Consider the following 27,137-nt stretch of genomic DNA (forward strand, 5'->3'; position numbering starts at 1 on the left):
TCAAGTGTCTACATTGAACTGACACTTTCTGGAAGAACTAATAACTGGATGGGATGATGGGATGTAACTGAAGTGTGCAAATATAAAATATTTATAAAGGGGAGGGATGTGAGTAAAGCCCTTAAGCCACAAGTAAAAAAAAAGCAAATAATGAAGATTTTTGGTGAGTGAAAAAAAGCGTTGTTGTCTTGTTTGATAGAAATAGCCATGACAGCACTCACAACAATGGCTTTAAGTTAACAAATTTAGATTAAAAAAAGTTATATGATAGCACTTTTTGGCAATAGGAATATACACTTAAACTGAATGATCCACATCGGTAGAGGGAGCTATATGAACTATTCATTAATAACTGCTAATGGAGTTACTGATGAGTTGAACCAACTACCAGGAAGTGTCAGTGAAAGAAGCACTTTTGATATTTTACAATATTTCAAGGCATACAAGATTGGGCGCTGGTGTGAGTAGGTCCTGCCTAACACAGCTCAGTAGGCTTACGGCAGTGCTTCTCCGCTCTACGTTTGTATATTCTACCTCCCAGGCGCCTTGGAAACTCTGTTCGATTGGACTTCCTGAAGGTTATACCACCTTACCCTCTCCCCATAAGTTGGAAACCGAGTCTCTCCAGGTAGGAGGAGAAAGTTGGGTGACTTTGACGAGATTATGTGCTAAGTTGGCCACATCTTCACCGTTCGCTACTGATAAACCAGGGAAGATCTGTGATGAATTCTGCTGCAAAACTAATCTGCACGTTGAATTTTCCAATGAATTCCGAGATTTTTTTGGAAAAACTCGCAATACCAGAGCTGGGACAATTCAGAACACACACAAATATGCAAATCAGAGATTAATCTAGTTATGGATGCGGTTCTTACTGGAACCGTATCCTTCACCGTTTTCATATCCTCAACACTGTGAGGTATGGAACCGTATGGTTTCACTTCTAATTTGTGTATTAGTTGTCAAAACTTATTTATTGTGTTTTATGATCAGAAGTTATACTGTTTCATGGTATATAAATCAGTGTTAAGCATCCCATTGCTGGAGAATGCTCAGTCTGATGATTCATTAATCTTGTCGAGTAGGGCAACAATGGTCTCCTGCGGTAGAGTATTGTCATCGTATTCCTGGCGAGTGTTAAACCAATGTTATCCAGCATGTACGGAATGGGAGGTAATGGTGTTTGACCCATGGAAGAAGCCAGCTCCAAGTCTTTGAAACGAGAACTCATCACTGAGCTCAACACTGCTGCAGTGATGATACTCTATTCTGAATAGAAAGGGCTAAGACGTCATCTTCTCTAGAATGACTAATGATACTACAGAATGATGCACATTGAAGAAGGATAAGGCACAGTACAACACAGCGAAGAGTATCCCAGAATTATGCTATTTCTGATACACCATATCGCCAAATCGATGAGTAAGACATGTACAAAAATTGCTTACCCATTACTTAGTGCTGAGGTAGTTTCCCCCAAAGCAACCGTTGTCTTGACATTAAGTAGTGCAAGTTTTAATGTGCCAATGTTATTAAACAAATCTGTCTCTGTGAAATAACTCGCGACTGTGTCTTCTGATAAATTTGACACATGTGCAACACTTATGTATCTTTATTGTGGACACGTTTCGCCACACAGTGGCTACATCAGCCCATACAAAGGAGAGTGGTGAAGAACAGAAGGAGTTTGAGGTAATCAGTCCGTCAGCCCTGAGTCAATGTAATCAGTCCATTAATCTTGAAAAGAAGACAGCATATGCATGAAGAAGTTGCTTCGTCGTGCATGTGGTTCTCTGAACCATTTATCTACACTGTCTTCTACTTAGAAATAAGTCATAGTGTGTGCTGCTCGTGCCCAAGGCTGAGGACCAGTAGAACCTGGTTTCATTTTCCCCTCATCATATCCTTAACTCTTCTTTATTGTCCTGTTTCCTGACAAACCTTACATAACCTTCTTTATTCCTTTAACCAATTACGGATATCTCATCTGGGGCATCCCCTGGCCTGGTCCTACTTGCATTTTACAAGTCGTCTCCGAGAGCATTTATCTTCATCTTCCAGTGTGTTGTGTCTTCTATTTACACTTTCTCGTATTTGTGTTGTGTCTTCTATTTACACTCTCTCGTATTTCTTGCATTTCGTGTAAAAAATGAGTGTCTAGGCTTGCTGGCTGTCCACCCAGCCACGACTAGAGAGAAACACTACCAAGGAAAGTACAGTAGAAGGGCACACTATCCCATGTAATAACCGGGATCAAATCTACGTTTTAAGACGCTCAATGCTTGTTATTGTATTTTATTGGGAAGACGTTTCGTCCATTAGACTCTCGTTAATAAAGTTCCAGGCGGGCGAAGCGTTTTTACAGTAAAATACCATGACACAAACAAATAACCCGCACATAGGAGAATGAAGCTTATGACGACATTTCGGTCCGACTGAGGCCCTTAGTCACAAGAGGACGACTCTCAACCACTTGATGAACTGGACAAGTGCATTATTGCCAAGAGGACGACTCTCAACCACTTGATGAACTGGACAAGTGCATTATTGCCAAGAGGACGACTCTCAACCACTTGATGAACTGGACAAGTGCATTATTGCCAAGAGGACGACTCTCAACCACTTGATGAACTGGACTAGTACATTATTGCCAGGAGGACGACCATCAAAGACGCACTAGAAATGCACTCATCATTGTCTTCAACAACTTCGATCAGAAGAACAGTTTCTACAGCTTCGCTGAACCTCTGCCGTTAAACTTCTTGGGCATTTGGAAACCAGTGAGATCCAATTCTCGCCTCACTTGTTTTTCTCTCTCTTTCTCTCTCTCTCTCTGACCAGATACACGTGTCCCAGCTCTTGAGCTGATGGAAGATAAGTTTGAGATTTTTGTTTGAGCGAAACGTTGCCAATAAAGGGTGTCTTTACCGCCATGTAGGTATCTCCCACCATTAACTTCACTGATGTTCTGTACCGTTAAGAAAAAAGCTACATTTTTTCGAAACGAGAGTGAACGCTGTTTCACTCTATATAAAAGTTTACTGATGATGCTGCACTGCTGTTCTGTGCTGCATTTCTCCATGATGCAATTCTATTTCATCACTGTTACTCTATATTGCAATGCTATTCTATGTTGTACTGCTATTCTATGTTGCAGTGTTGGTCTATGCTGCACCGCTGTTCCATGTTCTATGCTCCACTGTTATTGTATACTGCACTTTTACACTAGTCAGCAATGCTGTTTTGTTACATTGCTCTTCCTCACTGCAGTTTCGTGTTGCAAGACTGTACCAACACCGCTGCTGTATGCCGCACTGCTGTTGCATCAAGGCTCTTCTATATTCCTCTGCTGTTCCGTAAGACACTGTTCTATATTACACTGCTATTCTTTGTTACACTGCTGTCCTGTACGACACTGTTGGTCTGGCTTACTCTGCCTCGTTGCTCTCCCATTGCAAACCTGCACAAAAGTTTTCCTTGATGCAGAACGGCTTTCACTTATTACCACAGGCTATGAACATCACTTAATGTCATTAATATTGATGTACTCTCTGAGCTGAGCCACACCCACTCGCCATTACTGCCTTGGGGGAACGAGTGTCATCAATATTGATGTGGTTATTGTAGTGGGTCTTCCCTTCCCCAACACATGCACACATATCACGTCCCTGTGCTCTTCCTTGAGAAGCTCCGGTGATTCACGTCTGCTGCTAACTGCTCAACTAAAGTTTGGGAACAGTCGACAAGGTGGCTAAAGAGAGACATTAATCCAAAATAATTTATCAATAATAATATATTTTTATCTCTACAAGTACCATGTACAAGATATACAAGCCGAACTGGCATCAGTGACATACTATTATATAGAAAGCCGTTTATGCAGAGCATTTCGGGCAAATTAGGTCAGTTTTGCCCCAGGATGCAACCCACACCAGTCGTCTAAGTTCCAGGTACCCATTTAACTGATGGTTGAACGTAGACAACCGGTGTAAGGAAACATGCCCAATGTTTCTACCCTCGCTGGGAATCGAACCCGGACTTCGCCGTGTGAAGAGAGAGATTTAGCCACCAGGCCACAGGGCCACACAACACAAGGAAAGCTTATACTTTTGCGAAATAAATTCTGTTGCTTGGAGTCTAAGAGTGAGGCCAACTTGCCAGGTTGCAGGATGGGCTGCAGAAATCTTTTGTGCCAGAAGATCTAGATTACCATAGGACACTTTTCACACGCAACGTTTCACCTCCACGGGTACTTAGACTCATGTAGGCGAAACGTCGTCTTAACGAAGGTCTCTTTTTGTCCTCTTTTCTTTTTTTAATTCCCCTCATTTCCAAACCTGAAGGCCAATTTACCCACTTCAAAATCGTTCTCACTGCTCTTTCAACACTCTCATTTTCATTCTCAAGCCATGGCGGTGTACACCTTTGGTTCCTTGCGTAATCCAAGGGCATTTAAACAAAGCATGGAACGGGCGAGGATTGAACCTACGGCAAGTGTGTCCTAAAACTCCAGACCTGAAGTTGAAAGTTCAATCCCCGCCCGTTCCGTGGCTTGTTTGCAATCGTGTTATTATGATCTAGTGAGTCAAGGACATTTGTTCGAGACTGCCAACATTAACACAGCAGAGTTAAATGCCGTACTTTTATTCGTCTTCTTCACCTTGCAACGATGCCCACCTCCTGAGTCTTGGTTATTTAAGAGTAAGAAGTTATTTGTTGCTGTGATTCAGGACACATTGAGGTTCTGGAGGATAAACACTTTCTCAGCCGCTCCGTCTGCTATTATGCTTACACCTCTACAAATCTGACACTGTTACGAACATAGTCAGTTGGTCCCTGGGTTATAGTGCTTTTCGTAACAAAAAGTTAGTACGTCTAGGTATTCACTTCAGAGGAAAAGGAGTTTTCTTAGTTTCTATTTAATTTATTAATAGTCATAATAATCACTTAAATTCACCTTCTCATATTTTGCACTATGAGTAGAACACTTACCATTCCTCATTAAAACAACACAGTACTAGGTCAAGTATTTACAAATGGCTCTGAGTGAGTCACGAAATATTAGTATATGCACATGCACAGGCGTTGCCTAAAAACTCTAACACATTAATAGATTTCTTATGATAGGGTTCACTTTACAATAAGTCCTCATACACTACAGAGGCTTGCTCACTTGGCTTCACTTTCTCTAAGAGCTTCTCAACCGCCTTCTCCAACCGAGATAAGTCTTAGCAGTAAGTCCCCGAAAATTCCTGGGATTTTCTAGGGAGGCGAATGGTGGTTTAGAGGTGGATACTTCCCTCGACCCTTCCTGGTCCAGAGGAAGGTAAGAACTGAACTCGGTGAGGCTTTACCAGCCCACTTTGTCTCGGTCGGAGCAGGGGTCGAGCAGCTCAAAACACCTACTGGTGCTTGGCCAGGTCACCAGCAGTTGACACTAATTAAATGACCTACCTAAATACAAAGCTAAGTAATACGACCAGATAATATTATAAAGTCGAGTAAATCCATTTTAGCTACTAATGGAATTACTCCTGAATATAATATTAAGTGAAATAGCAAAAATAACATGTAAAAGTATACCATTGTGATAATAACAAGAAGAAACAGTCTACTTAAAATGAACAAAAGGGTGTAACAGACACATACAACTCTCTCTCTCTCTCTCTCTCTCTCTCTCTCTCTCTCTCTCTCTCTCTCTCTCTCTCTGTCACACAGGGTTTTACATCGTTAGGTTTAGGGTTCCTAACTTTATTTACAAGCAAAGAGTTGTTACCTACATCAGCTCACTTGAAAGCCTTTTTATTGTTAAGAGATATGCATATAGGGAGCAGGATGTAGTTGGAGCCATCTGTGGGCCAGCGATTTCATTTAGTCAGCTGACTATTTCGTTGATGTCGTTATGCTGTACGAACAAGTTCCTGACACGAGTCATCTTAGGAATAAATGATCTCAGATGATGCGCGACGTTCTGAAGAAGGTACAGCCTAGGTATAGTAGCTGCTGTTTGCTGCCCGTCTTGTTGTGTAGAAGCTCACTTCTCTCTCTCCCTCCCCACCTCTCTGTCTCTCTTCTCCCTTTCTCTTCTCTTCTATCCTCCCATTTTCTCCAGGAGATGGTGAGATTTTTTTTTTGTAGGGGGAGACAGACTAATTCAATTAAATATGGCAGCCTCCAGCCTCCCACTTCCAGTGACTCTCATTCTATCTTCTCTGCTGCTTCTTTCTTATTTACTCTTCTTCTTTGATTAAATATTTTAGCTAAATGTTGATGTCAAAAAAATGTCTCTAACTACGAAACGTCAAAATATTCTTCCTCTTCTTCATAATCTTCCTCTTCTCTTCTTCTTCTTCACCCTCCTCCTCTTCCTCTTTTCCTAATACTATTATATTATTATTATTATTATTATTATTATTATTATTATTATTATTATTATTATTATTATTATTATTATTATTATTATTATTTAAAGTGTTGCAATATATCTGGTTAGATTTGTATAGTTTTTCCTACAGATAATAAACAAGACAAAATTTACATATTAACAATCATACACACAAATCATTCAGTCATACACACCAGTGATACAGTTATTTACACCAGTCATAGTTATACACACCAGTCATAGTTATACACACCAGTCATAGTTATACACACCAGTCATAGTTATACACACCAGTCATAGTTATACACACCAGTCATAGTTATACACACCAGTCATAGTTATACACACCAGTCATAGTTATACACACCAGTCATAGTTATACACACCAGTCATAGTTATACACACCAGTCATAGTTATACACACCAGTCATAGTTATACACACCAGTCATACTTATACACACCAGTCATACTTATACACACCAGTCATAGTTATACACACCAGTCATAGTTATACACACCAGTCAGTCAATAAACATCTAGGCTACATAATCGTGTTCGAAAAACAACTGTGTATAATTGATGTGTATATTGTATATCTGAGCATCAGTTTCAGATGAATTTGTATACTTGTATTCGTAAGTAAAATTACACCGGTGTATACCTAGGCTAATGTTGTGAATGTTTCCTTCACAGGTGAGTTGGAATCAGGTGGCTAGGAATCAGGTGAGTTCAGGTCACTTTTCTCCCACCTACTTCCTCCCTTAACTCCCAATACCCTCCCCTAACTCCCAGTACCCTCCCCTAGCTCCCATCACCGTCCCTTAACTCTCATAACCGTCCCCTAACTCCTAGTACCCTCCCCTAACTCCCAGTACCCTACCCTAAATCCCAGTGCCCTCCCCTAACTCCCAGTACCCTCCCCTAAATCCCAGTGCCCTCCCCTAACTCCCAGTACCCTCCTCTAACTCCCAGTACCCTCCCCTAAATCCCAGTACCCTCCCCTAGCTCCCAGCACCCTCCCCTAAATTCCAGTGCCCTCCCCTAACTCCCAGTATCCTCCCCTAAATCCCAGTACCCTCCCCTAACTCCCAATACCCTCCCCTACCTCCCAGTATCCTCCCCTAACTTCCAGTACCATCCCCTAACTCCCAATACCCTCCACTAACTCCCAGTATCCTCCCCTAACTCCCAATACCCTCCCCTAACTCCCAATACCCTCCCCTAACTCCCAGTATCCTCCCCTAACTTCCAGTACCATCCCCTAACTCCCAATACCCTCCGCTAACTCCCAGTACCCTCCCCTAAATCCCAATACCCTCCCCTAACTCCCAGTACCCTCCCCTAAATCCCAGTACCCTCCCCTAAATCCCAGTACCCTCCCCTAACTCCCAATACCCTCCCCTAACTCCCAGTAGCCTCCCCTAACTCCCAATACCCTCCCCTAACTCCCAATACCCTCCCCTAACTCCCAGTACCCTCCCCTAGCTCCCAGCACCCTCCCCTAAATCCCAGTGCCCTCCCCTAACTCCCAGTACCCTCCCCTAAATCCTAGTACCCTCCCCTAACTCCCAATACCCTCCCCTAACTCCCAGTATCCTCCCCTAACTTCCAGTACCATCTCCTAACTCCCAATACCCTCCCCTAACTCCCAGTATCCTCCCCTAACTCCCAATACCCTCCCCTAACTCCCAATACCCTCCCCTAACTCCCAATACCCTCCGCTAACTCCCAGTCCCCTCCCCTAAATCCCAGTACCCTCCCCTAACTCCCAGTACCCTCCCCTAAATCCCAGTACCCTCCCCTTACTCCCAGTACCCTCCCCTAAATCCCAATACCCTCCCCTAACTCCCAGTATCCTCCCCTAACTCCCAGTATCCTCCCCTAACTCCCAATACCCTCCCCTAACTCCCAATTCCCTCCCCTAACTCCCAATACCGTCCCCTAACTCCCAGTACCCTCCCCTAAATCCCAATACCCTCCCCTAACTCCCAGTACCCTCCCCTAAATCCCAGTACCCTCCCCTTACTCCCATTACCCTCCCCTAACTCCCAATACCCTCCCAGTATCCTCCCCTAACTCCCAGTACCCTCCTCTAACTCCCAATACCCTTCCCTAACTCCCAGTATCCTTCCCTAACTCCCAGTACCCTCCCCTAACTCCCAATACCCTCCCTTAACTCCCAGTATCCTCCCCTAACTCCCAATACCCTCCCCTAACTCCCAGTATCCTCCCCTAACTTCCAATACCCTCCCCTAACTCCCAGTATCTTTCCCTAACTCCCAGCACCCTCCCCAGGTCTATCTACCTACTACCCTTCAACCCCAACATCCAAATCATCCACTCCTCCCCTCAAAATCTTCTACCCACCCCACCTCACTACTCGTCAAAGTTACGTTGGATGTTTATGGATGTGCGGATGAGTGTGTATAATTATTACATCTTCCTATAAATTTCCACCTAAGAGGATGAGTAGGAAGGAAGCTAGAGGGAGGCGAGGAAGTGAGTCCCCAGGTTCGGTTGACAACGCTCTCGGCTCATACTGTGTGATCGTGGTTCGATTCCGGCACCGGGGGACAACGATGAAGCATGTCTTCTTACACCTGCTGCCTATGTTCAGCTAGCATTAAGTAAGCACCTGGGTGTTAATCGACTGGTGTGGGTCGCATCCTGGTGGTGGGGCTTTGAAATGAGGTGCGGTTGTGTATCAGCTCCTAGCCTGTAAAACTGGTTTATGCACATACAACAGGGAGGGGCTCTAAAGGAAGGAGTGGAGGACAAGGGAGAGCGGAAGGTAATGTGTGGGGAAACTGAGGAAGAGATGGGAAGAGCACACAAGGAAATGTGACTTTTCAATCTAACTTCTTTAATGATTCCTTCATTTTGAGTACATTAATTTACGAGTCAAGAGCTTTATAAAAACTGAGCTTACCAGAGACTGGGCAGCATGGATTAATTGAGTTATACCCCCACGGAAAGAGAGACTTTAGTGGGTTATTGTACACTGAAGTCCATGGTTCGATCCCTGGTATGGGTGGCAACATTAGGACGTGTTTCCTTAAGACACTTGCTGTCCCTGCTCACTTATCACCCTGTTCACCTGGGAGTTAGTCGTCTGGTGTGGGTCGCATCCTGGGGACAAAATTTACCTAATTTGCCCAAAGTGCTCTGCATAATCAGGAGCCTTCTATGTAGTAAGTCGCTGATGTCAGCTTGATGTCAGTATTGATTCAATCATGTATTTCTAGAATTAAAGATTATTATTATTATTATTATTATTATTATTATTATTATTATTATTATTATTATTATTATTATTATTATAATTATTATTATTATTATTCAAGCTACATAATATACCATTGTTGTCTGTCTTCAAAAGTCTTGCTATTGTCTGTAAAATGTTTATTTATCCGACTTAATCGTGTCTTTTTTTTTTTTTTTTGTACCTGTCTTAAGTTATCCTTGATCAACATCGGTTGTCTTCCGGGTAGTCTAGCAAAGATATTCCTTCCCACAGGATATAAATTGGCGATAATCTGATATAAGTACAGGCAAGTCCCGCATGTACAGCATCACTTTTCCGTCTCCTACGTTTTCGTTTACACTCAGTTGAGTCATTGTTCATTGTGTTCGATGCTTTTACCGCTTTTCCGCTGTTTTCGCACAACAGTTGCTTAAGGGAAGAGCCACCGGTACCATATTTTAAGGTAAGTATTGTATGTATTGTTTATTTATTTTACATTTTATCTGTTTTTTTTTCTGTGCCTAGTTATATTGAAAGGGAAAGAGTGGACCAAGCAATCATCAGCGAAGAGGGCCAATAGCAATGACTCTACTCCAGTAACTACAAATAGGCAAGTACAAATAGGTGGGTACATACACACACACACACACACACACACACACACACACACACACACACACTCTAAACACTCTAAACCAAAACACCCATACCACATCCAATGCCCCCACACACTGCATTACAAACTCCACCCCCACAGCAACAACCCATAGTTCCTTATCAGGTTTCCCACTTCCCCAACCCCAATACACCTCCCAGACCACAATCTTCGAAAAGAAGTTGAAGGAGTGGTATACAAATGCAGATGGAATAACAAATAAGTATGAGGAGTGGCACGAAAGAATCAAGGAGACATCCCCAGACATAATAGCACTCACAGAAACAAAACTCACTAGAATAATAACAGATTTAATCTTTCCATCAGGATATCAAATCCTCAGGAAAGACAGAGGGAGGAGAGGGGGAGGAGGAGTTGCACTGCTCATTAAAAACCAGTGGGGGTTTGAGAAAATGGAAGGAATGGATGGCACGGGCGAAAGGGACTACTTAGTAGGAACAATTCAGTCTGAGGGACATAAGGTGATAATTGCAGTAATGTACAACCCACCACAGAACTGCAGGAGGCCAAGAGAAGAATACGATGAGAGCAACAGAGCAATGGTCGACACACTAGTCGAGGTGGCCAGGAGAGCACACATGGGGGGAGCAAAGTTACTAGTTATGGGTGATTTCAATCACAAAGAGATTGACTGGGAAAACCTGGAGCCCCATGGGGGTCCCGAAACATGGAGAGCCAAGATGATGGATGTGGTACTGGAAAACCTCATGCATCAACATGTTAGAGACACTACCAGAGAGAGAGGAGAGGATGAACCAACAAGACTGGACCTTGTATTCACCTTGAGTAGTTCTGACATCGAGGATAACATGTATGAAAGGCCCATGGGAGCTAGTGATCATATGGTTCTGTGCTTCGACTACATAGTTGAGCTCCAAGTGGAGAGAGCAGCAGGAATAGGGTGGGAAAAACCAAACTACAAAAGGGGGAACTACTCAGGCTTGAGGAACTTCTTTCAAGACATTCAGTGGGAGAGGGAACTGACAGGAAAACCAGTACAAGAAATGATGGACTATGTGGCAACAAAATGCAAGGAGGCAGAGGAGAGGTTTGTTCCCAAGGGAAACAGAAATAATGGGAAGAACAGAACGAGTCCTTGGTTCACCCAAAGGTGTAGGGAGGCAAAAACTAGGTGTACTAGAGAATGGAAAAGGTACAGAAGACAGAGAACTCAGGAAAACAAAGAGATTAGCCGAAGAGCCAGAAACGAATATGCACAGATAAGAAGGGAGGCTCAGCGGCAATACGAAAATGACATAGCATCGAAAGTCAAGACTGACCCGAAGCTGTTGTACAGCCACATCAGGAGGAAAACAACAGTCAAGGACCAGGTAATCAGACTGAGGAAGGGTGATGGGGAATTCACAAGAAACGACCGGGAGGTATGTCAGGAGCTCAACACAAGATTTAAAGAAGTATTTACAGTGGAAACCAGTAGGACTCCAGGAAATCAGAGCAGGGGGTGCACCAGCAAGTGCTGGATGAGGTACATATAACCAAGGAGGAGGTGAAGAAGCTGCTATGCGAACTTGACACTTCAAAAGCGGTGGGACCAGACAACATCTCTCCGTGGGTCCTTAAAGAGGGAGCAGAGACATTGTGTGTACCATTGACAAAGATCTTCAACACATCATTTGAAACTGGGTAACTCCCCGAGGTATGGAAGATGGCAAATGTAGTCCCAATTTTTAAAAAGGGAGACAGACATGAGGCACTAAACTACAGACCTGTATCACTAACGTGTATAGTATGCAAGGTCATGGAGAAGATCATCAGGAGGAGAGTGGTTGAGCACCTGGAAAGAAACAAGTGTATAATTGACAACCAGCATGGTTTCAGGGAAGGAAAATCCTGTGTCACAAACCTATTAGAGTTTTATGACAAGGTGACAGAAGTAAGACAAGAGAGAGAGGGGTGGATCGACTGCATTTTTTTGGACTGCAAGAAGGCCTTCGACACAGTTCCTCACAAGACGTTACTGCAAAAGCTAGAGGATCAGGCACACATAACAGGAAAGGCACTGCAATGGAGGCAACAACGAGTCATGGTACGTGACGAGGTGTCAAAGTGGGCGCCTGTGACAAGCGGGGTTCCACAGGGGTCAGTCCTAGGACCTGTGCTGTTCTTGGTATATGTGAATGACATAACGGAAGGGATAGACTCAGAAGTGTCCTTGTTTGCGGACGATGTGAAGTTAATGAGAAGAATCAAATCGGATGAGGATCAGGCAGGACTACAAAGAGACCTGGACAGGCTACAAGCCTGGTCCAGCAACTGGCTCCTTGAGTTTAACCCCGCCAAATGCAAAGTCATGAAGATTGGGGAAGGGCAAAGAAGACCGTAGACACAATAAAGTTTAGATGGCCAAAGTCTGCAAACCTCACTCAAGGAAAAAGATCTAGGGGTGAGTATAACACCGAGCATATCTCCTGAGGCGCACATCAATCAGATAACTGCTGCAGCATACGGGCGCCTGGCAAACCTACGGATAGCGTTCCGATACCTCAGTAAGGAGTCGTTCAAGACTCTGTATACCATTTACGTTAGGCCCATACTGGAGTATGCAGCACCAGTTTGGAATCCACACCTAGACAAGCACGTCAAGAAATTAGAGAAAGTGCAAAGGTTTGCATCGAGACTAGTCCCAGAGCTACGGGGATTGTCCTACGAAGAAAGGTTGAGGGAAATCGGCCTGACGACACTGGAGGCCAGGAGGGTCAGGGGAGACATGATAATGACATATAAAATACTGCGCGGAATAGACGAGATGGACAAAGACGGGATGTTCCAGAGATGGGACACAGACACAAGAGGTCACAATTGGAAGTTGAAGACTCAGATGAATCAAAGGGATGTTAGGAAGTATTTCTTCAGTCATAGAGTAGTCAAGCCGTGTAATAGCCTTGAAAGTGAAGTAGTGGAGGCGGGAACCATACATAGTTTTAAGGCGAGGTATGATAAAGCTCATGGAGCAGGGAGAGAGAGGACCTAGTAGCAATCAGTGAAGAGGCGGGGCCAGGAGCTATGAATCGACCCCTGCAACCACAAATAGGTGAGTACAAATAGGTGAGTACAGTCTTGCAGTCTCCGCGACACATCTGAAAAAAAAAAATCGCCTCTCCCTCGGCTCTGGGTTATCCCATTCCACAGCTTCCTTATTAAAAATATTTCTAATTTTCTTTTAGGTTTTTCTCCGTCTTCTTTCTTCCAAGAAACTTTAACGGTCTTTGAACGCCCGTTTGTATTTTTGTCCAGTAATTCAGTTAGTTGTGGCTTCCCATTTCAAAACTAATGTAAGCGATTCGCTCTTTGCATCGAAGTCTAGAGAAAGAATTTCCTTGTTGCTCATTTACGTTTCTCACCCAGTTTCAATCACCATTTCAAATATTGTCACCTCTCTCTCTCTCTCTCTCTCTCTCTCTCTCTCTCTCTCTCTCTCTCTCTCTCTCTCTCTCTCTCTCTCTCTCTCTCTCTCTCTCTCTCTCTCTCTTTTACACAGGGTTTGACAAGGTTAAGGATCCCTAGCTTTATTGACAAGCTATTTACAGGTTAAGGATTCCTAACTTTATTGGCAAGCTAAGAGCTGTTACCTACATCAGCTCATTTGAAAGCATTTTTATGGTTATGAAACATACAAGTAGGGAACAGGATGAAGCTGGAGCCATCTGTGGGTCAGCATTTTCATTTGATCAACTGACTTTATCTCGTTGACATTATGCTGTACGAATGTGTTCCATATTCGAGTCATCCTGGGTATATATGATCTCAGATGGAGTGATGTTCTGGAGAAGGGTACAGCCAGAGTGAAGTTGCTGCTTTCTGCCCGTCTTGTGGCATAAAAGCTTATTTCACTCTGTCCTCGAAGTGGATCCAAGTGTGGTACTTTGACAATATTGGCCTTGTACATAACAGTAAGGCCACCCACATCCCTTCTGTGTTGAAGGCTCTGCTGAAATGACAGATCTATCCAGGATGGGTCCAGGGTCTTGCTCTGTTCTCTACTCTGTCAAGCAGTCGCAGATGAGAGGGGGGGCAGGCAAACCAAGAAAGTGAAGCATACTCAAGGTGTGAGCGTACTTGTGCCTCGTACAGAATCTTGCAACCCCTACTGTCAAGCAGATGCGAGATACGGCGAAGTACTGTAAGCTTCCTGGCTGCCTTGTTTGCAAGATTTACAACATGGTTCTTCATGGTTAGTTTGGAGTCAAATTTCACCCCAAGGATATCAACTTCTTCTCCAGGTGCCAACACCCTCCCATTCATCCTTACTACTGCACCAGCATTACCATCATGGTGCCTAGAGACGATCATCATTTGCGTTTTCTCAGGTGCAAATGTTACTTGCCATCTCTTTCCCCAAGCTGATATAGCTCTCAACTGGTGATTGATGTAGCTTAGAGCAGCTGGCATTTCTTCTCTTGGATAAGTGAATGTCAGTGTACAGTCGTCTGCATATGCATGTGATTCTGGTATGAGATGAAGAAGGTCGTTGAAGTAGACATTCCATAACAATGGTCCCAGCACGCTTCCCTGTGGAACACTTGCCCCAATAGGATGTCTTGCTGATTCCGTTCCATTGAGAACTACACTTAGAGATCTACCATGAAGGTAATCACTGAGGAGACATAATGTAGAGCCTGCAATTCCCAGTGCTTGAAGTTTTGCTAAGAGGCCCTGGTGCCACATCCGGTCGAAAGCGCCAGCAATGTCCAGTGCTACCACACTGCTGACTTTGAATTCATCCAGTGACTGGTGCCCCTTATTGGAGAGGTTTAACAACAGATCAGCAGCAGATTATTCTTTCCTGAAGCCATATTGACGATCACAAAGTAGTGAGTGGTAGTCAAAAAACTCTGTCATTTGTCTTGAGATTATTGTCTCAAGGATCTTACCAGTGATTGACAGGAGTGACACTGGTCTGTAGTTGCTGATTTCTACTCTACTCTTCTTTTTGTGAACAGGGACTACATTTGCCTCTTTCCTCTCTCTCTCTCTCTCTCTCTCTCTCTCTCTCTCTCTCTCTCTCTCTCTCTCTCTCTCTCTCTCTCTCTCTCTCTCTCTGTCTGTCTGTCTCTCTCTCTCTCTCTCTCTCTCTCTCTCTCTCTCTCTCTCTCTCTCTCTCTCTCTCTCTCTCTCTCTCTCTCTCTCTCTCTCTCTCTCTCTCTCTCTTCCTGTTATGTTTTGTCTCCCCGTCTTCTCTATGGAGTTCTGTAAATCATTATGCTTTAACCTCTTTCCTTCCCTGCTCCCTCTCTCTAGTTTCAAAAATCTGCCTTCACATGCTCTCTAGTAGATCTCCTTTTTATTATCTTGGTCTTTTAAGTTCCTGTTGTTACTCTTTGTTCTAGGTTCCTTCTCAACTTCCTTCCTCGGTCTTTCCTCTTGTCCTTTGTGCCACTCCTTGTTAATATATATATTTGATATTATAATTCAATCTCCATTTTTTCTGGTCTGTCTCTTCCACAGTTATTAATGTATCCCCTGTCTTCTCTTCGTACTTAAAATTCATAAATTGAAAATGGAAGCAAGATTTTTTTTTACCGTCCTGGGCTATTTCCCTTCCAATTTGTGAGTTAGTTTTGAATTGTTGCAGTCACGGCATTGTTGGATAGTTGCGAATTGTTTCATCCTCGGTATTGTGGGTTAGTTGTAAACTGTTCTAGTCTCAGCATTACGACATGTATTCATAAGAATAATCCTGGTGTTGGTCGTGTCTCTGGCAGGCATCTCTGTGTTCGTTAATCCTCCTCACCAACATAAAACATGTCACAATTCCACGGGAATCAAATTAGACGTCGTGGTGGAGGCTGTGGAATATTAATTTATTTTCTTTAGGGTCTAAATAATTATCAGTTGCAGGGGCATCATTTATGTCTTCTTGGGTGAAAACCGACAAGAAATAACTGTTAAAAATAGAGCACATTTCCTGGTTACTATCAGTAAGCTTTCCAGACTTAGTTTCTAGTGGTGTGGTGGCAACCCTGTGTTGGCTTTGTTAAGGATTTAGAGAGTCTGTTTCTCATTTTGTTGACAGGTAGAACTAAGTATTTGAAACATACACCAATAATACAGAAATAACCCGCACGTAGGCGAATAAAACTTATGGCGACGCTTCGGTCTAACTTGGATGATTAACTGGTCACTAGTTAATGGTCCATGTCGGACCGAGACATCGTTATAAGTTACATTCTCCCATGTGCAGGTTATTTGTGTATTGTTCTAGTCACGGAATTGTGCCTTTTTATTATTTTCCATCTGAAACCATTGTCTCATGTGTTCTGATATAGTGATGAGGTAGTCAGAGCAGAGATCGTTTTATTAGTGAGTTCACAGCGTACCTTCAAATCAAGTTTATCTTCGTTCGTTCAGTTCATGACTTCGATCTTTTTCTCCTTCAAAGGTAAATTTATTTGAAGGTTCTATCAATCTTATGTTGTTGAAAGGGTTTTGGAGCAATGACGAGACTGTCATAGATATGTCTTAAGTATGTTACCTCTCTGGATATGTGGACTCTTAACCTCTCCTCCTCGAAGTGTTGTATGTGTAGGTTTGCCATGACTGTGCTTAATGGTGAGCCCATGGTCATACCAAATGACTGTTTGTACATGGAGAACTCAAAGGAAATATAATTATAGTTCATATACAGCTCTATATCGTCGAGAAAGTCTTTGGCAGGAACTGTGGGACTAAAGACCAACGACAAATCTTCGGAGAAGTAGTTTCACGACTTGTGTTAACAGGTACCTTGATGAAGAGTGATATGATGTCAAAGCAGTAGGATCGATGTAATCAGTCCATCAGACTTGATGGACTGATTACATCGACTCCAGGCTGAGGGGCTAATTACCTCAATTTCCTCCTGATCTTCACTATTCTTCTTTGCATTGGACTGATGAAGCCACTGTTTGGCGAAACGTTTTCACAATGAAGGTACGCAAGTGTTGCATATGTGTCTAATTTATCAGCTTATTTTTAAAGCTACCCAACGTCCTCACTTTAGTTTCTCTCTAGAAGAATTGAGATAATTATGTATAAGTGTCTCAATTCTTTAACTTGTCGGGTTTCAAAACCATTCATCAAGTCTCTCTCTTCATATCGTTTCAGTTTTCTTTTAAAATCCATTATATATCATATTCCACACCCCTTCTCTCCGTACCTGCTTTGTATTCCCTCTGAGATTTTTCAACCCTCCTTGCCATCTCATATCTGACCTGAGTTTCCATGCAACTTTCCCTAGCTTCCCTTGCCCCTTCGTCCCTATCTCTCTTTTTTTCACCATCCCTCACTTTTTTCCCTTCACCTCTGTGGGGCTTGTTCTGTTAGGAGTAACAGAGGCTTCAAGGTCTGATCCGCGACATTCAAGTAGGTGACTCGAGCAGCGCAATACCTGGAGACTGCTGAAACTACTAAACAATACCTGGAGCCTCCTGAGATATAACTAAACAATACATGGAGCCTGCTGAAATTAAACAATATATGGAGCCTGCTGAAACAATACCTGGAGCCTGCTGAAACAATACCTGGAGCCTGCTGGAATAATACCTGGAGTCTGTGAAACACCCAGAGCCTGCTGAAATCAAATAATGCCGGGAGCCTGCTGAAACACCCGGAGCCTGCTGAAACTAAACAATACTTGGAGCATGCTAACACAACAGCTGGAGCCTGCTGAAACAACAGCTAGAGCCTGCTGAAACACTACCTGGAGCCTGTTGAAACAATACCTGGAGCCTGCTGAAACAATTCCTGGAGCCTTCTGAAACAATACCTGGATCCTGCTGAAACAATACCTGAAGCCTGTTGAAACAATACCTGGAGCCTTCTGGAACAATACCTGAAGTCTGTTGAAACAATACCTGGAACCTGCTGAAACAATACCTGGAGCCTACAGAAACAATACCTGGTTCCTGCTGAAACAATACTTGGAGCCTTCTGGAACAATACCTGAAGTCTGTTGAAACAATACCTGGATCCTGCTGAAACAATACCTGGAGCCTACAGAAACAATACCTGGAGTCTGCTGAAACAATACTTGGAACCTGCTGAAACAATACCTGGAGCCTGCTGAAACAATACCTGGAGCCTACAGAAACAATACCTGGAGTCTGCTGAAACAATACCTGGAGTCTGCTGAAACAATACTTGGAACCTGCTGAAACAATACCTGGAGCCTACAGAAACAATACCTGGAGTCTGCTGAAACAATACCTGGAGTCTGCTGAAACAATACTTGGAACCTGCTGAAACAATACCTGGAGCCTGCTGAAACAATACCTGGAGCCTACAGAAACAATACCTGGAGTCTGCTGAAACAATACCTGGAGTCTGCTGAAACAATACTTGGAACCTGCTGAAACAATACCTGGAGCCTACAGAAACAATACCTGGAGTCTGCTGAAACAATACCTGGAACCTGCTGAAACAATACCTGGATCCTACAGAAACAATACCTGAAGTCTGCTGAAACAATACCTGGAGTCTGCTGAAACAATACTTGGAACCTGCTGAAACAATACCTGGAGCCTACAGAAACAATACCTGGAGTCTGCTGAAACAATACCTGGAGCCTACAGAAACAATACCTGGAGTCTGCTGAAACAATACCTGGAACCTGCAGAAACAATACCTGGATCCTACAGAAACAATACCTGAAGTCTGCTGAAACAATACCTGGAGTCTGCTGAAACAATACCTGGAACCTGCTGAAACAATACCTGGATCCTACAGAAACAATACCTGAAGTCTGCTGAAACAATACCTGGAGTCTGCTGAAACAATACCTGGAACCTGCTGAAACAATACCTGGATCCTACAGAAACAATACCTGAAGTCTGCTGAAACAATACCTGGAACCTGCTGAAACAATACCTGGAACCTGCTGAAACAATACCTGGATCCTGCTGAAACAATACCTGGAACCTGCTGAAACAATACCTGGATCCTGCTGAAACAATACCTAGAGCCTGTTGAAACAACAAGTGGAGCCTGCTGAATCAACAGCTGGAGCCTACAGAAACAACAGCTGGAGCCTGCTGAAACAATACCTGGAGCCTGCTGAAGCAATACCTGGAGCCTGCTGAAACAATACCTGGAGTCTGCTGCAGCAATACCTGGAGCCTGCTGAAACAACAGCTGGAGCCTGCTGAAACAATACCTGGAGCCTGCTGAAACAATACCTGGAGTCTGCTGAAACAACAGCTGGAGCTTGCTGAAACAATACCTGGACCCTGCTGAAACAGCAGCTGGAGCCTACTGAAACAACAGCTGGAGCCTGCTGAAACAGCAGCTGGAGCCTACTGAAACAACAGCTGGAGCCTGCTGAAAAAACAGCTGGAGCTTGCTGAAAAAAACAGCTGGAGCCTGCTGAAAAAAACAGCTGGAGCCTGCTAAAAAAACAGCTGGAGCCTGCTAAAAAAATAGCTGGAGCCTGCTGAAAAAAACAGCTGGAGCCTACTGAAAAAACAGCTGGAGCCTGCTGAAAAAACAGCTGGAGTCTGCTGAAAAAACAGCTGGAGCCTACTGAAAAAACAGCTGGAGCCTGCTAAAAAAACAGCTGGAGTCTGCTGAAAAAAAGCAGCTGGAGCCTACTGAAAAAAACAGCTGGAGCCTACTGAAAAAAACAGCTGGAGCCTGCTGAAGAAAACAGCTGGAGCCTGCTGAAAAAAAGCAGCTGGAGCCTACTGAAAAAAACAGCTGGAGCCTGCTGGAAAAAACAGCTGGAGCCTGCTAAAAAAAAAGCAGCTGGAGCCTGCTGAAAAAACAGCTGGAGTCTGCTGAAAAAAACAGCTGGAGCCTGCTGAAACAACAGCTGGAGCCTGCTGAAAAAATAGCTGGAGTCTGCTGAAAAAAGCAGCTGGAGCCTGCTGAAACAACAGCTGGAACCTGCTGAAACAACAGCTGGAGCCTGCTGAAACAACAGCTGGAGCCTGCTGAAACAACAGCTGGAGCCTGCTGAAACAACAGCTGGAGCGTGTTCAACAAAATAATACACTAAACTGCTCCAGCAACAATTATAAAAATATGACTCTTAGATATATTCTTTGCGGAGACGTATCGTCCAATACAAAGAATAATTACAAGAGACGATGGGAATACGCGAAGTCATTAAGGTGGTCAGTCCCTCAGCCGTTATAGAAGGCGTTCAGTCACTCGTCATTAAGTCATGTTACCTCTGTATTTGACTGAAGAAGTCTACTGTGTAGGCGAAACGTTTCAGCAAAAAAGATACCCAGCTATTAACACATGTATCTTATTCATCAATTTGATGTATAATACCATTTTCATCAATAAATTTATGGTATAAAAATCCGAAAAGCAGGTGGAAAAAAAAGTCTCTTTGGAGGCTGGTTACATATCTTTGAATGACTCACCTTTCAAGACTGAGGGACTGATCACCTCATACTGTTTCCCTGTCTTCCATCGTCTCCAGGAATTGCTTCCTGTACTGGACTGATGATGCCATTAGCTGACGACACGTCTACACAGTGAAGATTCCCACACTGCTGCTCATATATACTGGTATTATTCCTGTCTCTCAGTTCGTATATCATAAACTTGATAAGACAATAAATAGAGGATCCTGCTGAAGCAACAAGACAACCGTGATAACATAAAGACAAGATAGAGCAGAGACGTGACTGCGCACAGCACTGCCAAGACAATACCTATATCTTATTCTAAGAGATTTTTACTTATCCTGTAGTGGGAACGTGGAACGGAGAATATGGCGCCTGCGAGAGTATGTTATACTGTGTGTTTGTGTGTGGGACGGGGCCTGAAGAAAAGGGAAATAAGGTAAGAGAGAGAGAGAGAGAGAGAGAGAGAGAGAGAGAGAGAGAGAGAGAGAGAGAGAGAGAGAGAAGGAAATGGAAGGGAATGAAAGTGGAAAACAGAGTGCAGGAAAAGGAATGGAAGGAAGGAGGAGGAGGAAGAGAAGGAGGGCTGAGGAAAAAGAATGATGAGGGACGAGGTGAAGGAGGAGAGGAATAGAGGAAGAGAAAGTGAGGAGGAGAAGGTGACTGAAGGGGTGAAAGAAAGGTGGTGGAAAAAGAAATCAAAGAGAAAACCAAAAGAGACTGAAGGAAGAACAAATGAGAGTTGAGAGAAGGGAAACTTAATTAGCGAGGATGAAAAAACAAAATGTCACAAACAGAGAAGGGGAAATAACAGATAGAAGAATGGTTAATTAAGGAGAAGGAAAGGAATGAAAGGATTGAGAGAGCGTGTTAGAACCCACGACCCGCAGTAAACAAGACGCTAGGTGCCCCATGTACAGACACAATATTTACAATGTGTACTGGCTGCTGTTTTACGACCAGATAACACACAGTGAACCTTGTTTTTTCTATTCAGAATACTGCACTTGATAATTCTGGTTAATTTACTCTAACCTAAAACACCGTGCATAGATTAAGCAGAGATGCAAACTCATCCAGGAAGGCAACAGACGCAAGCTCAGCCAGGAAGGCAGCAGACGCCAACTCAGCCAGGAAGGCAGCAGATGAATCATTGAAGATAAAGACAGATTTTTGTAATCTTCGAATCCACTATGAGAAACCTTGTTTGTCCGACTGTCATATTCAGTCAATATGGAATAATTTAGTGTTTTGTTTTTTTTGTTCTGTAACGTGTTATGGTACAGCTTGTAGCATAACTCTTAATCACATTGTCGTGGGATCTCAAATTAAAAATTTTTTTCTGCGGTGGTAAGTCGATAATGACAGTGTTAAAAAAATATGTATTGGTGATGAACTGGCAGACAGCAACTGGCCAGGAAAATATAAACAGCCTGAGAGGTACAACCATTCTGTCATATCAGTTTGTACCACACAAACACACACTAGGAAAATAGGTTCGCAATCATCAATGGTCTACGAAGGTACATCGCACTCACAAACGTATGTAAAACTCTAGCTAGTTCAAAGTTGTAAATTCAGAAAGAATTACTGGTATCTTGTTGTCTCGTGAGCACGTAAGAAGACAGTTAAATCTTACAAGCTTCCACCTTCTACGTGCATTCAGACTGTCCTCAAAACAGCCCACACGGGCACTCAGAAGAATACAAAACACTCGTTAAAAGCTAAAAAAAAAAATACGGGTTTAAACCAAACAAGTCAAGGTTTATTTTTATGTTATTATGTGTGTGTAGTGAAGCCTTGCGAGCACACTTTGCGACAAGACACTGAGTGAATAGAATTACTTCATGGCGATGCCACCAACAAAAGATGATCAAATTTAAAATCCATTGTTCCCTTGAGGAATGGCATTGAGAAGACATTAGGAGACACTGTATTGAGAGGAGCTGGCTGGCAAGACGCTCCTTTGCTGTATACGTGTGTGTGTGTGTGTGTGTGTGTGTGTGTGTGTGTGTGTGTGTGTGTGTGTGTGTGTGTGTGTGTGTGTGTGTGTGTGTGTGTGTGTGTGTGGAAGGGGTGTGAGAAATATTGGTTGATTTAAAGGCAAATAAAGTCTGTCATTTTTCTTCCTCTTGTATTATCTCCTATTTCAGTTTTACCCTCCATTTCATCTCTTCCTTCTTCCTATGTTCCCACGCACCTCTCTCTCTCTCTCTCTCTCTCTCTCTCTCTCTCTCTCTCTCTCTCTCTCTCTCTCTCTCTCTCTCTCTCTCTCTCTCTCTCTCTCTCTCTCTCTCTCTCTCTCTCTCTCTCTCTCTCTTTCTCTCTCTCTCTTCCAAGTGGATGAGCAGAGTCTGCAGTGTCGACGACTCACGACGCTGCAGCATCTATAAGCAGTATATATTTTTTGTCTTCATTTCCACTACCCGTACATATCCCTGCCTGAATGTCTGTCTGCCTGCTGCTTGCCTGCCTGCCTGCCTGCCTGCCTGCCTGCCTGCCTGCCTGCCTGCCTGCCTGCCTGTTTGCCTGCCTGCCTGCCTGCCTGCCTGCCTGCCTGCCTGCCTGCCTGCCTGCCTGCCTGCCTGCTTGCCTGCCTGCCTGCCTGCCTGCCTGCCTGCCTGCCTGCCTGCCTGCTTGCCTGCCTGCCTGCCTGCCTGCCTGCCTGCCTGCCTGCCTGCCTGCCTGCCTGCCTGCCTGCCTGCCTGCCTGCCTGCCTCTCTATTAACCCTATATCCCTCCTTCCCTCATTTTCCTCTTGCCTCCCTCTTAGCAATCTCTCCCTTCCCTCCATACTTTCACCTTCCCATCCACTCCATCCCGCTAGACATGCCTGTCTATACATGCTCTATGTATGCGCCTACAGACACAACGCTCACGATCACCGGTACAAAGATGCTGAGTCTTTTCCTTTTTTTATCGGAACTTTAAGTTCCCGAGACCTGCCACAAGTCCAGTCTCGAATATTGCCACGGGTCCAGTCTCGAGTCCTGCCACGAGTCCTGCCACGAGTCCAGTCTCGAGTCCTGCCACGAGTCCAGTCTCCGAGCTGAGAAGAATAACCTTCGAAAGGCTGGAGAAGCTAAACTTCACACTACTGAGAAGAGAACCAGGGGAAACTTGATTACAACGTACCTGATACTAGGATGGCGCGATAGGACAGAGAGCCATTGTCTGAAAAGAGGAAAATGGAAAGAAACATGGAAAGTGAAGACGAATAAGTCATAAGAATTCCAGAAGTGCTCCTTCGGTATAAGACTGGCTAGAAAGTGCTACTTCGGAGTGATAATGGTTAAAAAATGTTGCTTCGGTGTAAGAGTGTTAGGAGGGGCCAGGAGCCGAGACTCGACACCTCCATCACTTCCTCCCCTTCCCAAATATACATACACCCAGCCTCTAGGTCATCAACCTCACGTCCAGCGAAGGAGAATGTCATGAGAATGTCAAGGCTACGCAGCTCTGAAAAAATCATGATGGTGTGGCACTATGCCAAGCAGTGCCTCCTTGTCTGTCCATCTCTCTCTCTCTCTCTCTCTCTCTCTCTCTCTCTCTCTCTCTCTCTCTCTCTCTCTCTCTCTCTCTCTCTCTCTCTCTCTCTCTCTCTCTCTCTCTCTCTCTCTCTCTCGCTCTCTCGCTCTCTCTCTCTCTCTCTCTCTCTCTCTCTCTCTCTCTCTCTCTCTCTCTCTCTCTCTCTCTCTCTCTCTCTCTCTCTCTCTCCTCTCGGGTATTTAGATGAGGCACTCTGGCAATGGCTTGTTTAATAGCTTGTAAGGAATTTGGAGAGGTGGTGCCATTGGGATTTCTACTGATGGGGTGCCAAGAGGGTTTCACGAAGGTGCCACAAAGGTTTCACGAGGGTACCACGAGGGTTTCACGAGGGTACCACGAGGGTTTCACGAGGGTGCCACGAGGGTTTTACGAGGGTGCCACAAGGGTGCCACCCAGTGTGTCATGGAAATTCCAAGTGTACTTATTATGATTCTGTACACCAACCATCAGAAAGAAACTCTTTCAAATAGAATCCCAAACTCTGGAGCCAAGGATCGAGAAATTAGAGCTGAGAGTCGAGAAGCAAGAGTTGAGAGTCGAGAAGCAAGAGTTGAGAGTCGAGAAGCAAGAGTTGATAGTCGAGAAGCAAGAGTTGATAGTCGAGAAGCAAGAGTTGAGAGTCGAGAAGCAAGAGTTGATAGTCGAGAAGCAAGAGTTGATAGTCGAGAAGCAAGAGTTGATAGTCGAGAAGCAAGAGTTGATAGTCGAGAAGCAAGAGTTGATAGTCGAGAAGCAAGAGTTGAGAGTCAAGAAGCAAGAGTTAATAGTCGAGAAGCAAGAGCTGAGAGTCGAGAAGAAAGAGTTGAGAGTCGAGAAGCAAGAGTTGAGAGTCGAGAAGCAAGAGTTGATAGTCGAGAAGCAAGAGCTGAGAGTCGAGAAGCAAGAGTTGATAGTCGAGAAGCAAGAGTTGATAGTCGAGAAGCAAGAGTTGATAGTCGAGAAGCAAGAGTTGAGAGTCGAGAAGCAAGAGTTGAGAGTCGAGAAGCAAGAGTTGATAGTCGAGAAGCAAGAGTTGAGAGTCGAGAAGCAAGAGTTGATAGTCGAGAAGCAAGAGTTGATAGTCGAGAAGCAAGAGTTGAGAGTCGAGAAGCAAGAGTTGAGAGTTGAGAAGCAAGAGTTGAGAGTCGAGAAGCAAGAGTTGAGAGTCGAGAAGCAAGAGTTGAGAGTCGAGAAGCAAGAGTTGAGAGTCGAGAAGCAAGAGTTGAGAGTCGAGAAGCAAGAGTTGAGAGTCGAGAAGCAAGAATTGATAGTCGAGAAGCAAGAGTTGAGAGTCGAGAAGCAAGAGTTGATAGTCGAGAAGCAAGAGTTGATAGTCGAGAAGCAAGAGTTGAGAGTCGAGAAGCAAGAGTTGAGAGTCGAGAAGCAAGAGTTGAGAGTTGAGAAGCAAGAGTTGAGAGTCGAGAAGCAAGAGTTGAGAGTCGAGAAGCAAGAGTTGAGAGTTGAGAAGCAAGAGTTGAGAGTCGAGAAGCAAGAGTTGATAGTCGAGAAGCAAGAGTTGAGAGTCGAGAAGCAAGAGTTGAGAGTCGAGAAGCAAGAGTTAATAGTCGAGAAGCAAGAGTTGAGAGTCGAGAAGCAAGAGTTGATAGTCGAGAAGCAAGAGTTGAGAGTCGAGAAGCAAGAGTTGAGAGTCGAGAAGCAAGAGTTGAGAGTCGAGAAGCAAGAGTTGAGAGTCGAGAAGCAAGAGTTGAGAGTCGGAAACCTATAACAGAGCAAAAAAAAACTTTCTCTTGTTCAAGTAATATTATCGAAAATAGAGTATTAAAATAGAGTAATAATAATTACAAAAACAATAAACAATAATAACAATAATATTAAACAATAAACTAATAATAATAATTATTATTATTGTTATTATCGTTATTGTTATTAATATTATTATTATCATTTTTATTATAGACAATAAATAATAAAAATAACATAATAATAATAATAAAAACAACAATAATAATAATAATAACAATAATAATAATAATAATAATAATAATAATAATAATAATAATAATAATAATAATAATAATAATAATAATAATAATAATAATAATAATAGCAACAACAACAATAACAAGATCGCCACCATGCCCAGCCCTTCTAGGGTAGGTTAGGGGCCAGAGCCAGAGCTTGCAGCTCACAAGACTGCCATTCCCATTAGGCCTCTTGGGGCTGGGATGGCAGACCAGAGAGGCCTAGCTTGTGGCTAGGCCTGGGGACAGTTGGTCCCAAAGATGAGGAGGTACTTGTGCCTCCTCCCATGGGAGACTTAGATCTCAGACACTCCCTAAAGAGGGAGCCAAGGCCGGGCCACCACTTGGAAAAGGTCCGGGCCGGGAGAATACGGTCGAATCTTTAATAATAATAATAATAATAACAGTAATTATTATTAATATATATATATATATATATATATATATATATATATATATATATATATATATATATATATATATATATATATATATATATATATATATATATATATATATCGTGCCGAATATGTAAAACTGGTCAATTAGCAAGAACTCAATTAAAATTAAGTCCTTTCTAAAATTTTCTCTTATACGTTTAAAGATATATTTTTTTTCATTAATGTTAATGAAATTTTTTTTAATTTTCCACCAAAAGAATCTTAGAAAACTTACCTAACCTTATTATAACAAGAACAATTTATTTTAGCCTAACCCAACTATATATATTTTAGATTTGTTTACAATAATTTAATACTAAACAAACATAGTGAAATATATATTTTTCGTTAGGTTCAAAATTATTTTGGCGAAATTATTGCATACACAAATTTTCACTTGTCCTATATGGCAAGATGAGCGTTGCTATTTAAGCCAAGATCGCAAGTTCTGCCTATTCGGCACTACATATATATATATATATATATATATATATATATATATATATATATATATATATATATATATATA

This window comes from Cherax quadricarinatus, chromosome 57 (genome assembly GCF_038502225.1).
Source record: "Cherax quadricarinatus isolate ZL_2023a chromosome 57, ASM3850222v1, whole genome shotgun sequence".
Classification (NCBI taxonomy): domain Eukaryota; kingdom Metazoa; phylum Arthropoda; class Malacostraca; order Decapoda; family Parastacidae; genus Cherax; species Cherax quadricarinatus.